Below are 13,743 nucleotides of genomic sequence, written 5' to 3' on the forward strand. Positions count from 1 at the left end.
GGTACGCATCTCTCCTCCCAGGCATTCATCACATTAAATCAATCTCTTGTCCTTAATTTCATAACACTTATTGGCATGGCTGATGGTTTTCTAGTGCACTATAGTTTAGTTCTAGGGCTGTCATTTAGCTATTTTTGTTTGCAGGGTCCCTTAGGGTAGACACTGAATATTTTAGCTTTTGGAATACTGTGCAAAGAACAATGCATTGATTTGGGAATAGATAGTCCTAAAATCGGAATCATTGCTAGCTGAGTCAGACCCATTATATCACCTCCTTTAGCTCAGTTTGCTCGGCTCTAAGACTAGGATTCTAGTGAGTATAATGATACTTGTGGAAGCACTTAGTGCTCAACAATGTTCCTTCCCTCTTGTACTATGCATAATATAGTTGTTCAGTAATTATTTCTCAACTTCACTGAAGAAACGTCCACATTGGTCAAAACCCTTCTTTTAATTAGTAATTTAAAGCTGTATCAAAAGATTTGAGAACTGTATGGTTCTCTGTGAAAAATCTTTTGTGGATAATAGTTCCTGAGGCATTTCACCAACATCAGCTATATTCTGGACTCAATTTCATATAAATAGGACGAGGTTACCAAGAGCAAAATCCTGGAACAAGCCAGTCATCAGGATGCTAACAAAGCTGCATAAAAGCCAGCCCTGTTGAAGTAGTCTGGAAGACAGATGGCAGTACAATTCCAATACGATAGCTGCTGTATTTCTCTCTCAAGCTGACAACGCAGCAGAGTCTGAGAGAGGTTGTATTAATATATAGGGATAAAACAAAGATGAGGTATTTGGAAAGTAGGTACAATGAGGATAGAAGAACCCATACTCCGCTACTTGGGCCTGTCCAGTCCATGAAGCAATAAGGAGGAGCCCAAACCACATTAGATTGTTAACAACAGTGACAAAACCTGCATGAACATTATAATAATAACTATTAATATAGAAAGTTATAAAGAAAATTGGAGGGCTTAAAATCACTCACATATGTGAAAGTACTAAAATAAATGTGTAATATTTAGGAATACATATGTGTAAGGGTATGTAACCAAAGAACACTGAAGTTATTCATCAGTAATAACTCTCATGCAAATAAATTTGTGTTCAATACTTAATTTGTCCAGGAAATGATTAAAAGAATATGAGTACTCACTATGGATACACACATGAATAATATTAAAAAATCTGTTTTGGCCACAAAGATTTCAAGTCAGAGAATATAACCCATCGCTTAAAAAAAAAAGGAAAAGGATGTGTTTGCCAGGGCGCTTGGTCCAATTTCTCTTTCCTTTAAAAAAATATAGAATTGTGGGATCCCTGGGTGGCGCAGCGTTTTAGCGCCTGCCTTTGGCCCAGGGCGCGATCCTGGAGACCCGGGATCGAATCCCACGTCGGGCTCCCGGTGCATGGAGCCTGCTTCTCCCTCTGCCTATGTCTCTGCCTCTCTCTCTCTCTCTCTCTCTGTGTGTGTGTGACTATCATAAATTAAAAAAAATTAAAAAAAAATTAAAAAAATATAGAATTGTTTCTAACATATTTTCAAAATATTTATATATCAGGAGTGACTTCTCTTTAGAAAGCGTAAGAAATACTTAAAAGGAGTTAATCTTTACTGTTGATAGATATCGTTATATAATTATTGGTAAATAGTTTACCTAAGTGATTTAAAGTTGTATTTTTTAAAGGATTAAAAGAAGCTAGAAAAGATTTTAATGAGATGAAATGCTTGGGGTTCAACATTCTGGGTAAGTTTTTATCATTTTTTTTCAACTCACTTTACTTCAACTCACTTTCTGATTGTACCTAAGAATATTCAGCAGTATGCATATGATCAGCCAGCTATTATTACTTTTACTGCCCAGGTAAAGAAAAACTGCACAAACGTTTGTTTCTTTTTTTCCCTAATAATTTAATAATTTTCAGGCTTCTTTTTAGAACCAGAAGCCCATGGTAAATCACCTAACTGGCTAGGCAATTCTCTGAGCAAGAATCAGCTAAATCAGTTTTATGTAGTGTTGAAAATACAGCTGATGGATAACTAAGCAATGCTTTTCAACTGGCTGTCTAGACCTTACCCGAGAGACAAATAGCAAAAAGCTAAGGAATAAAGATGCACACAGGACCCCCACCTTAGCTTTTTGCTATTTGCTATTGCAGTGGGGTGGCAGGACTGTGGCTGGGGCTCAACCACATAGGCCCATAATATAGGGCCAACCATGGCATTTGGAAGGTTTACATACTCTTTAATCTGGCCCTACCCACTCTCACTATTGGTTTGGAAGACAGACATCCCAACAAATCTCATCAGAAAGAACTCTTGTGGGTAGGACAGTTTTGCTTTTTGCCTTTTTTTTTTTTTTTTTTCATTCTCTGTAACACAACCTAGAGGACTTAATTTATGATGTCAATTCTATCACCTTAAACTATCATAGTGAATGGAACGTGGACAGAGAAGAAAGATTAGGCCTTCTGTTTAGTCAAGCCTTTGCCTAAAGGAAGTTTGTTGGACAGGAAGTTTTATTCAAATTGACAGATGGTTAACTGGGAATCACTCTAGACTGAAGTCTATTGTCATCAGCATGCTACTTTAGTTGCCTGTAGTTTCTCATTTGTGTTTAAAAAAATAGCACTTTTTAATGTGCTCTGAGGCATTTGATTACAAATATGAACTAATAAATTCCAAAAAAAGAAATGCCTTTAACTAAGGGAGTTTATAAACCAAAAAAGCAATGAAAGAGATGTCAAATCTTCCCCAGAGACCCAAGATGTACATGGGAAAGCAATGGATTCTGAAATTTTTATTTTTCTGAAAATATTTCCTTATCCTAAAAATAGACATGTTATTTATATGTAGATACACACACATATTATACACACATATACCAATAAACTTCATTAGATAAAAGAGATCGGTTTTTATTTATACTTTTAAGATTTAAATACATTTTTTCTAGTTCATTAAAAAAAAAAAATCCTTAGTTACTCAACCTTCTTGGTCCAGGATCTTTAAACCTTTCAGAAAAGGCAGAAATCAAGACTAAACAACCCAAAGACTCCTGTTAAGAATAGGAGATATTCTTAAGAGCTGAGTGAATGATATGAGATACAGTAAGAACTGTCCAGCGGAAAGAATCAGCATGTGGTCAAAGCCAAACCTCATTGATGCTAAGTCAAAGATGTTTAGAAAATGCATTTAAAAAAAAAAAGGAAAGAAAGAAAGAAGAAAACTGTTGTTCCAGTTGTGTGTGTTGGGCAGCAGAAACAGTGGGTGGCAGATGGCCTAATGGGCATTAGCAGAAGTCACGTGGGTTGAGTAAAGCTGAGAAAAGTAATATCAGTAACAGATTTGTAGGCAGATGCCTTAACTTCTCTGAATCCCAGATTCTTCATTGGTAAAACTGGGATAAAACAGGATCTACCTCATAGAATTATGTTATTTATAAAGCTATTCATTGTAACAAATGAAAAGGGTAACTGAATCATATTTAGTGAGTTCTTACTGTTAGCTCTATAGCATGAAGTTTTCAAAAATCAGTGTCTCACATGATATTCCATACCTACCCACCTTTCTATGGTTTATGTTAATTGTGTTACTTGTTGGTTAATTTTATTTTAATTATAATCTTCCTCTGTAACATGCTGTTTTTCCAGTGTTGAGTCTAGTGTTGTGGTGGTGTATGGAATTATGAATGAATTAGTAGCCAAGGAAGCTAAGATTTTTTTAAGAATGATATATTCTTAGTGGAGGAGTGAAGTTTAATATTAACACAAGTATCGATTAGTTGGGCAAGATACTGGCTCAATTTGAAAACATATCAATTATATATTACTAGAATACACACACTACCATGTACCAAAAGAGCATCAGTCCTGCCCATGTGATTCCTAATCTGTTCCTATGTGATTCCACATAGCTAATCTGTTGTGGGGAATTTTCAGGGGAAGGATTTCTGTGGATGGAGGAGGCTCTGCTTTCCATCTGGTACTATGGCTTTTAAAACCAGAGTCTGCCTAGTGATTCCAGATCCCTGCTAGGGAGGGAAGGAGGGAGGAAGGAAGAAAGGAAGGAAGGAAGGAAGGAAGGAAGGAAGGAAGGAAGGAAGGAAGGAAGGGAGGGAGAAAGGGAGAGAGGGAGGGAGGGAGGAAGGAAGGAAGGGAGGGAGGAAGGAAGGAAGGAAGAAAGGAAGGAAGGAAGGAAGGAAGGAAGGAAGGAAGGAAGGAAGGAAGGAAAAAAACCAATAGCAAAACCAAAGAAACAAAAAATTCACTTCTTCACCTAATAGCCATTTGTTGATTTAATCCTTTAATGATTAATTAGCTTTAAATGAAATTAAATTGTGAATGTTTAAGGGTTTATTAGGGCAATCAAATAAGATATTTCAGATTTGGACGAATCCTCTTTTTTAATTTGGGTAACGTATGATTAAGTTCCAAAGGTTAAAAAAAGAAAGGATATCTACAAAAGGTCAAAACAGTGCTCTAATTCTTTAAATTCTATAAATATTTATGAAAAAGAATTAAAGTCATAAGTCGTAAAGAAGTCAGTTTTTAAAAATCTTGAAAACAGGCATGAAAAATGACAAAAGGAATGAATACATCTAAGAAGATGCAGAAACACTCAGAAAAACATTGAATTTTAGTTTTGGTCACTGGGTACATTTCTCCTTACACTGTTTCTAGGTGAAGGGCCTTTAAGCAAACGAAATAAACCAAGGTCTACCTGATTCAACAAGAGTGTCATGTCACACCACAGCTCAAAGATTTTCCAGGTTTGTCAGCCTGGCTCTGAACCTGGCTCATTGGATATCTGAGTTGTGAGTGTGGCAAGATGAAGTTGAAATTAATGATCCTCCAAGGACATGTGTCACCACGTGTGGGACAAACTTCTTGTAAACATAGTTTGTACTTGGGTCTTCTTAAAAGACGGGGTTTCCTGTTTTTACTTGGGGTCCCTTTTGAAGCAGTTCATTAACAACATAAAAGATGGAGAAATGGAACTTACAACATCTGGAGTTGTGCTGAAACCACGGAACGTTGGTGATCTTAGTCGAGGCAGCCTGATGTTGATGAATGAATGGGACAAGTCATGCCCGGGAACTGCTACTTGGATGGGAACACTACCTGGGGTTATTTTAAAAATGGTGATGACCTATATGCAGATTGAGGATTTCTGCAAGAAAGTCTGAACAGTATATTAGAATATCATCCAAATATAATACACGGTAACTCTAATATTTCCCAGGACAGGAATTCATGAAGTAAAGCATTCATTGACGAATGGGACACAGCATTACATGTGGCTTATAGGCCTCATGAAGTTTGAACTGGCTTAGCTGCACACTAAGAGAAGTCTGTAGGTACCAGAGGGCCAGCTTTTTACAGACACAGGATTCTTAAATATAGGTAAACGAACCTATATTATTAACTACACTGTATCCAGGAAGATTCTTGGGCCAGGGGTTCCCGTTCTTTTATTTTTGACACTAAGTCAATTGCAAAATAACGGTTGTGGTGTGAGGCCCAGCTTTGAGCTTCCTAACTGGAAAAATCTCTTTGGCGTGTAGTATGTTTGGACAACATCTCTAGTAAGGGGTAGAGCGGAGCTGCAATCCCAATTGGCCAGAAATAAATGCTTCAGAAGTATTCTGTCAGAAAGTAGAGTAAGTGCAATCGCAAAGCGTTGTGTTCAATGACACTTGTGCATAACAAAAGTTTCATTGTCTTGTAGTGCTCTGCCATACAAAGCCAAGAAATAGTTCCATTAACATAATACCACGCAAATCAAGCTCTACTGTTAGGTACTCCAGAACATACTGGGTCACAGCTGGCTGACAATAGAATTTGTGCTTCAAACTGGAATGGGTTTGAGAGTGAAAGGGGGCCTTATTATTATCCCACTGGGACAACAGTCATAACTCAGGACTGCCCAAGGCAAAAATATGATCACTGTGATCTTAGGTTTATAAAGCCGGCAAGACCAAGGACAGATGGGAAAGAAGAAGGGACTGACAACATAAGTGGTGTCAGTAGCTCTGTTGGACACAAAGTGTGGTCTTGAGATGATTATTTAGCGAGAGTGTTAGCCTGTCACATTGCTATGTCTTTGACATCTATCATATTGTGGATCCAAAGGTAGGTCTTGACTTGTCCGGAATCATATTGGCAGGTCAACATGTTCAGGATTGGCAAGAGTTTTAGGGTTAATGGAGGTCAAGCCTGAGCTTGACCATTTTCCCCAATATTGGTAGGAGATGGTATTTACCAGTGACAGGTGTGATATGAAATGGATTCGCATTCTAGTAGCATATAGTTTGACTAACCAGCATGTTTGGAATATAATAGACACTTAATAAATATGCAGAAAATGAAATATAAAGTGCTGCCACACAACTTCCTTGACATATGGTCATCTACAATAGTAGCTATGAAAAAAACACAATTTCATAGTTAATTTCATTGTTCACCAATTCTAGTAGTTAAATACTCTTTCTTAGTTGATCTGAAGTCTGTCTTTCTCTACTTCTACCTTTTTCTGTCTTCTGAATTAATAAAGAACAAATTTCTTTCCTTTCTTAGTACTCTTATGTTATCCCTTGGACACTTATTTTACTCCATTAAAAAAAGTCCCCATTACTTCAACCATATGATTTGTTCTTAGCTACTTGGGAGAAAAGTATATTAGAAATACCTTGAGAAGATGTGTGAAATTCTCTTGTTTTGTGTCAGAATTAACAGATAAGTCACACTAGTTGTTTTCTATATGATATAGAACTTAACATCTTGATTCATGAGCTATACTTATTACTGATGATAAATTTCAGTGCCCTGTTCTGTTAGCTATTATCTTTGCTTTGTCTCATTTATCACTTTTTAATCTACTTTGTGAACACTCAGATCTGTCACTAGAATTTCAAGAAACTATTAAATAAAACTGTTTTCTAAGAAAATATAGGGGCTCTGTCATTACAGAGCCATTTTGTTTTAAAAAGTTAGTTTACAATACCCCTGTACCATCTCCTGCCTCTAATTCATCACTGCTTCAATGGAGGTACTGATTCTTTTTGATCAGTCATTATTTCCATAGTTTTTTTAAAAAATGAATATGCCTTATATATGCTTGTGTACCATATATATTGCCAAGTTTCTGGCAAGTAAATAAAGTTATTTAAGTCTGGATAACTGAAACAATTTTATGTGTGTGTATTTGCAAACCTTAGACTTCCCCCGTGGTGGTGAGGGGGCTAAGGAATAACTTAGGTTTACTAGGCCATAAGGATAGGAGGTTTTTAAAAGTGTCTTAAGGGTTAAAAAGCATTTGTGTTGATTTTATTTTATGTGGTCCTAACAAAAATGTGGAAGTTGTTTAAAAAAGAAAACTCTCAGAGCTATTTGTGCTATGAAGACGCTTTCCAGAATAGATTGTTACTTTTTGAACTGCAAAGTGATGTGCAGACACAGAGAAAACCCATCGAACCTGGGCAGGCTGAGGGAGGCTCTGCTGACCACACATATATGGAGGCTGCTTCCCTTGGATGTTCTGTGGAATTAGCCACGTTGTGATTTCTGCTCTTCCTAGTTGATTCTCTCCTTCCAGGTTTAAAGCAATGAATTTTTTGTAAACATTATCCAGGTGTTCACAGCAGGACTCAGCAGGGATTTCTGAAGCAGGGTGTAAAGGAGAAACTGTTTCTAGATTTAGGTTATTTGAGCTTTGGATGTCAACCGGGGGGGATCTGAAAGAATCAAATTATATAAAAAAAAAATTTTCCAGAGGTAGGATTTCTTGAGTATTTCTCCCCAGACGCTTTAACTGTTCACCTATCAATTTTTAAATTACTCTGGTTTTTAAGATACACATATTTAGCTTTAAGACAATAAAGAACTTGAATTTGCCCCTAGGTCAGTTGTTGTGCTCTAATTGCAGGCATTAGGTGAATACCAACCAGCTCAATCACGGTGGCTCCAGAACTTTTTAAGGGGCTGTGTCTGCCCAGTATATGGCCTCATGAGCAAAACAGGAGATTGCTTACACAAATAGAAGCGTGCACGTGCGAATTCCTTTTTGTGTTGAGAGCTGCTTATTTTGTACAGATAATTACCAGGCTGCATTCCCACTAAATATATTCTGCTGCCTTAAATTGGGGGCTTAATTGTGAAAATTGATCCTTTGAAGACATGAAACTCTTTGAAGGTTTCTTTCCTGACTGCAGAATTTTATGGGTTTTGTCTATAAATTGAGTTGTGCAGAATGACTGGGCTGATGAATTCTATAGACTGAAGTCCAGTGGTGTCAGATTACCCATTTTCCACTAGAATACTGTTTCTGCACAAGGACCTATGGGCCATGAGTTGATGATATCGTTAACTCTCTAGTAATTTAGGTCTCTGTTTTTGGACATTTCCCCCTCATTTGGATAATCTCTCACTGTCAGTAACAAGAGCAGCAGAGGAATTAAACACATTTCTATCCATTAAGATAAACTATGTCACAAAGTAGTCCTAATTATTATCTGGAGTCAAAGGCAGTGTTTAACATTAATGAATGATTGTATTTGTTCTTTTTGTCTTAAATCTTTTTATTTTTAGATTTTATTTGTTTATTCATGAGAGATGCAGAAGGAGAGGCAGAGACATAGGCAGAGGGGTTCCTGGGGGGAGCCTGATGCAGGACTCCATCCCAGGACCCGAGGATCATGACCTGAGCCAAAGGCAGACACTCCACCACTGAGCCACCCAGGTGCCCCACGAATGATTATATTTGTTATCTTTGTGAAGTGCTTGAGCCCTGGGAAGACACGGCTCTATAAAATCCAAGGTTTTATGCTTGCCTTGTATGTCATTTCTGAGGAGGAAAAAATGGCTGACAAAATTAATATTAGTCCCCAGATCTTTCCACAATGCAGGATTAAAATTTATTCAACAGGTAGATGCAGAGACCCTTTACACAGACAGGTATAGTTTGCACCTTTTAGGATGTCAGTTCATAATCTTTATTTGGAGATGTGCATTTTTTATGTGTATTTTTTACTTATGTGTATTTTTATGTGTATTTTTATTTATTTCCTTCCCTGCTCTGGTGGCATTCTATGGGATTTAAACATAATCCTAAAAGTGATAACACTGACCTGGCTGGGAAAAATAAATGAATAAATGAATAAATGAATGAATGAATGAATGAATGAATGAATAAGCATGTGGTCGTGTGACCAGCATGCAAGATAGGTGTGAGTATTTGTTTGTGGTTTGCACTCTAAATCAGGGCTGCTGCCATTAGCTACTCTGTAATTTTGCCTCAAACATTTCCATGAAGAGAACCTTCCTCATTGCCACATACCAAGCCATACAATCTGCTGTGGTATGGCCTGGAAGCCCACATCTGTGCCATGTTATGAAGGTGGGTCACTGTGGTTTTAAAACACTGTCTTTAATATATTTTGCGTGTGAATTGATGCAACCCTTCTGGAGGGAAATTTAGCTGTATCCATTCAAAGATTTAAAAATGCCTACACTCCATGACTCAGCAGTTTAATTTCCTGGAATTTTTCAGAAAAAAAAAATCAATGATGTATATTAAAATTTACGAATGTGGTTGTTCTTCAGAGTGTTATATATAATTAAAATTTTGAAAATTATTATGTTGCACAATGAAAATTGCTCATATAAGTTCTACTGAATAAATGTCTCACAATGAAAATTGCTCATATAAGTTCCACTGAATAAATGTCGCACAATGAAAATTGCTCATATAAGTTCCATTGAATAACTAGTATGAAGCCATTAAAAAAAAATGTGATACAGTAGTATAGATATCAGGAAGTGTTTATAATTGTTTAAAAATGGAAAAGGTAGTTTTTTCTATTTAAAACTATTTTTTGAAAAAAAATAAAACTACTTTTTGTAAAAATAGAGGTAAATATATAATAATGAGCATTAGCATATTATGTAATTTGTGTGTGTATAATGTTATTCACTACTATCATCATACATTATTATCGTATTAACCCTAGACTTTGTGTGTGTTTTAGTATTTTTCAAAAAACTAATAATAATCATATATTAATAGTATTATGATCAGGTAAATAATTGTTCTGTTTTTTTCCTTTCATATAGAATTTCAAAAGCATCAATGTTTTATGGAGAATATAATAGAATTTCATAGTAGAAATTCATATAGAATTTCCAAAGATGGTGATGTATTATGTCTTAGGAACAGACAATGGGTGGGCCTTCAAATAAAAAACTTCATTTTTGCTAACATACCCTCTTACTTGACTTCTCCCTTCCATGTGCAGTAAAAATGTCCGTGATTTGATTCTGAAATTCTTGTCCATTCTTTCGCAAACATTAATGAACTGCAATCTGACAACCTCCAGCACCTAGCTTGAAATAAACAATGCCTCTGCACCCAGAGCAAACTTAATACTTTAACCAGGGAGAAGATGTGCTTTTATGAAGCTGTTTCTGTCACATTAGTAGCTGAAAAAGGATTGAAGAAATATTAAATAGTAGAAAAAGGATGAATGTGGTCCAAGAATTGGGACCAACAAGTTCAACCCCCAGGTAATTGGTTTGGGCAATTGGAATTGTGATGCCATTATCTAAAATGAGAGAAAGGAAAAGGAGCAGGGTGGATAAAGAAGAAAAAATATCAGATTCTGAACATTTGTAGCATGAACAAAATAACAAAGAGACTTGCAAATACATGTGCAGGATTGTGATTATTGCAGATGGACATGGATACAGTTTAATTGAGAAATACTGCCTATAAATGTATTTCAAAAAAAAATTAAAGGAGTCCTTGATAGTGGCTTCTTGCCACTTCTTTGGAATGCAGGTACCTCTAGATATTGCACCTCAAGCATCACTGGGCTGCAACAGCACATCCTCTCATTGATGCATCTATGGTTAGCATTTAAGGTGTGGGAAGAGAGGTGGATCAGGCACTGTTTCCACTCAGGGGGGCTCTCAATGCAAAAGGGGAGAAGCAAGTATTATAATGCAGTGTGGTTAGTGTAGCGACAGATGTACCTTATACTGCCAGCTCAGGAGAAGGAATATTTATTCTCTGGTCCTTGGAGTTCTATTTAAGCTTTAAAATCAGGGTGATGCTTGATTTGGATCTCAAAGATTGAGTAGGCAGGGAAATTATAAGTTTTTACAAATTATGAATACCTACCAATTATAAGTGGTAACATGTAGCAATGTAGGCCCATCATTTAGGGTTTTCTTAGGCCAATGCAAAGGTCAAATTTAGTTCAGTCAAAAGAACCACTGAAAATGTCATTTTGAATTCCATATATATAGACTTTCCCGACATGTTATCTAAGAAACACCAAATGTGTCACAGCTGTGAGAAATGATACACCTTTAGTATCAAACAAGTGACACCCATCCCGGCAGCAAACTGCTGGTACAGCTTAAGCAGCAGAACAAGAACTGATAAATGCTGGAGAAATGAACTTTCCATAATTCCACCAATTCATGATAAGTCTCAGTTTAATGTTTCTCAACCCTATTTCCATGATCATTACCCTGCCAAGAAACTTTTTTTGACATTTTTCCTGATTGCCTCTTCTTTTCCCCGTGAAATTTAAATACCACAGATGTACTTTATCTGTTTATACATAGCCACAAACTATTATAACATCTAAGGTTTGTTTCATGCTACAAGAACCAATTATTGCTCCATTGGGGTTCATAATGCCCCCACTGGTTATGTGGGCCCTAGGAGAAGATGTTAGCACAAAAAGTTTTGTCTCCTAGATTGCTTAGAGGTCAGTGTTTTGATTTGATTTGATTCAATTTGTTTTTTAAATATTTATTTTTTTAGGGGGGGGCAAGGGCAGAGGGAAAGGGAAAGACAAATCTCAAGCAGACTATGAGGGCTGAGCGTGGAATCTGACACAGGGCTCGATCCCATGACCCTGAGATTATGACCTGAGCCCAAACCTAGAGTCGGGTGCTCAACTGACAGAGCCACCCAGACATCCTGGCCAACAATATTTTAAGAGGGACCTATTTACGTGCCTCAGGTATGTAAATCATAGGACATGCACTGACTGACATCAAACCTTTTAATGTGACCTCAAACAACCATTCAAAGTAGAAGTTTTGTTCAGATGTGGAACCATTCTCAATTTCTGAAGTGTAGTTCTGTAGTGAAAATCATGACTGCCTCTTATTTCTCAGATTTTTCTAACATGTCATTTTGCTTTCACAGTATCATGGGTAATAATTTAAAAAATAGAGAACAGAAATTCTTCAAATGGCCAGATCTCCTTTTTTCGGCCATAAATTTCCTCTGGCTAACCTCAACTATACAAAATCACAGCAACAAGTAGTTAGAGCAGTTTCAGAGAACACACACACACACTCACAAACTAAAAAAGAAGCATAATTTTATTTGGCAAACACAAGCTGTGGCCAAAATTGTTATGTAAAGTGTAATGCTTCAGAAAATAGCATACCCACAACTATGCATCATGGAGGCTGCTTACAAAAGAAAGTAGAGATTGGCTGGTGAAAAGAGGGAGAGGGAGCCTCTCCAGGAAGACAAAAGGGACAACTTCCAGGTTTGGAAAACTTAAAGGGGAAGACATTTGGAAAGGAAGTGGATTGCAGACTTCAAGTGATAGATTTGGGAGCTGAGGAGCAAGGAGCTTCAGCTAGCTCCCTGGGATATACCTAAGCAGATGCATAAGGGGCTTCAACCAAACACAGATGGAGCCATGGGCTCCAGAAGACGGATGTCCTGGAGACTAAAACATAGACATTAGAAAAGCATGGAAGATACCAGAGAAAGACTTCCCCAGATTTCACCAGGTAGTGTGACCTCCTGCACTGGAATTTTGTAGCATTAGGCAAAAGATTTTGCCAGTTCCATACATCAATCACTGAGATGACATATTATTCAAACCATGTGTTAAAAACTATATTAATATTTTAAAATAAAATTATTGTAGATATTTTCTGTGGGAGCAACAGAAATTGGGATGAAGGGTCAGGTGGGGAGAGATCTATGTCACATTACCATCCATGACAGTGTTTACATTAAAAAGAATCAGGTGAAACAGCCGAGATGGGGTGCACAAGCAAAACGTGACTCATTGCTCTTTCTCTGCTTTGATTTTCCACTACACTTGCGGGTCCCCCATGTGTCCCCTTCTGCCCTCAGGCACCTGCCCTCTTCACTCCTGGATGAGAGAAGAATTACTATCTCAGACATACTGACGTTGCTGCTTTATAACCTTTCTGCTGGTCTAGGGCTTAAAGTTCCCAAACTGTTAGCTCAAAAAGATGAGAGATGTGCACAAATAAAATATCCCATGGGAAAGTAATGTTGGAGAATCCAGGATAAATAAACGTAAGCAGGTTTGCCAACATGCTAACAAGCAGTTGATTCTTCAAGAAGAACATAGAGTATTTGCAGTTGCCTAACATATATTGGAAGATAGTTTTATGAAATGCTAAAATGCAACTTTGTATGTTATCTTCACACTAACTACAAACTGCTATTTGACAATGTAAATTTCCCTGGGAGGTTGGGGACAGTAGTAACTCTTGGTGAGCTGAGATAACTTGTCCCTGCTGGGGATCTGAATTAATATTCAGCTTATTAACTTTGAAAAATTTTAAATATTGAGCTTTCTATTAGCCTTTTTATTCAACCTATAGTTCTTGCTCTTTTCTCACTGTATACTATTAACAATATGAAAATAAAATCACTTTTCCCTGCAC

The sequence above is a fragment of the Canis lupus genome, chromosome 14 (assembly GCF_048164855.1).
Source record: "Canis lupus baileyi chromosome 14, mCanLup2.hap1, whole genome shotgun sequence".
In the NCBI taxonomy this organism is placed as follows: domain Eukaryota; kingdom Metazoa; phylum Chordata; class Mammalia; order Carnivora; family Canidae; genus Canis; species Canis lupus.